Below are 1,629 nucleotides of genomic sequence, written 5' to 3' on the forward strand. Positions count from 1 at the left end.
ATTTTTAATGCATTATGATCTGAAAAGGATGCATTGATTATCTCTACCTTTCTGCACTGGATTGTGAGATTTTTATGTCCTAGTACATGGTCAATTTTTGTAAATGTTCCATGTACCGCTGAGAAAAAGGTATATTCCTTTCTATTCCCATTTAATTTTCTCCAAAGATCTATCATATCTACCTTATCCAGAGTTTTATTTACCTCCTTAACCTCTTTCTTGTTTATTTTAAGGTTGGATTTATCTAGTTCAGAGAGGGGGAGGTTGAGGTCCCCCACTAGTATAGTTTTGCTATCAATTTCTTCCTTCAACTCCCCCAACCTCTCCTCTAAGAATCTGGATGCTATACCACTTGGAGCATACATGTTTAGTAATGATATTGCTTCATTGTCTATGGTGCCTTTTAGTAGGATATAGTTTCCATCCTTATCCCTTTTGATTAGATCTATTTCTGCTTTTGCTTTGTCTGAGATTAGGATTGCTACTCCTGCCTTTCTTACATGAGCTGAAGCACAATATATTCTGCTCCATCCTTTGACCTTTATCCTATGTGTATCCCCCCGTTTCAAATGTGTGTCTTGTAAGCAGCATATTGTTGGATTATGGCTTTTAATCAAAAATATGGAACGCTTCACGAATTTGCGTGTCATCCTTGTGCAGGGGCCATGCTAATCTTCTCTGTATCATTCCAATTTTAGTATATGTGCTGCCGAAGCGAGCACAGTCCTAGTTCTTTTTAATAGATCGTCCATAATCACACTTTGTATTGTCCTAGCTCCACTGCAGCATTCGTTTTAGTGAAAGATGACATTTACTTATGGGTGAATTTATTTTATAAGAACATGCATCCTAGAATTTTCCAGCACTAGCTTTTCCTTGCAGTGATATATTTTTTTCAATACTAGCAGTGCTATTTGATATTTCTACTCTAGAAGTGTATTTTATGATCACCATGAAACATGAAATTACATATGAAGATTATTAGAAGCCAATATAGATAATTATATCACTTACCAAAAATATTAGCTATTTTTCGGATGAAATTTGCAACTGATTTGTATTAACATTTCTTTGTAATATGACATAATTACAACTTACCACTCATGAGCCATTCTTTGGATACCACTTAGCTTCTTCAGCTACTACCAGTTTCCTTGGTTACTTTAGAAGTTAAAGAATAGTGACTATCATGTTTATGGAGTAGATAGGGTAACTTAAAGACTCCATATGAGCCTGGTTATAAACATATATAATCCCTGCTACTAGAAAGAGTAAGGCTGGTGAATTGTTTGATTTTGGAAGTTCTGAGCTGCAGTAGAGCTAAAACTGATCATGTGACTGCACCAAGTCCAGCATCAATATTGTGAAGTCCTCAGGAGTAAAGGACCACTAGGCTGCCTAAGAAGGGGTGAATTGGTCCATGTTGAAAAAATGAAGCCAGGTAAAGTTTTCATGTTGATCAGTAGTCAGGTTGTGTCCATAAATGGTTGCTGCATTTCCAACCTGGGCAAGATAAGAAGGCATAATCTTAAATGGACAAAGAAATGGGAATTCTAGATTCATGCAATTGGTCTTTGGCACAGAGCAGGTTTTTGGGTAATAGGTGAAAAATAAGAGAAAAAATAGTCC

General features: G+C 36.2%; 1 non-coding gene across 1 annotated transcript; it reads right to left on the bottom strand.

Annotated features, from left to right (window-relative positions):
- Positions 1–615: 615 nt before the first annotated feature.
- On the bottom strand, positions 616–722 carry LOC140512975 (U6 spliceosomal RNA). Its single transcript, XR_011970022.1, has one exon. It is a non-coding gene; the product is annotated as a U6 spliceosomal RNA (small nuclear RNA).
- Between the last annotated feature and the right edge of the window lie 907 nt (positions 723–1,629).

The sequence above is a fragment of the Notamacropus eugenii genome, chromosome 6 (genome assembly GCF_028372415.1).
Source record: "Notamacropus eugenii isolate mMacEug1 chromosome 6, mMacEug1.pri_v2, whole genome shotgun sequence".
Classification (NCBI taxonomy): Eukaryota; Metazoa; Chordata; class Mammalia; order Diprotodontia; family Macropodidae; genus Notamacropus; species Notamacropus eugenii.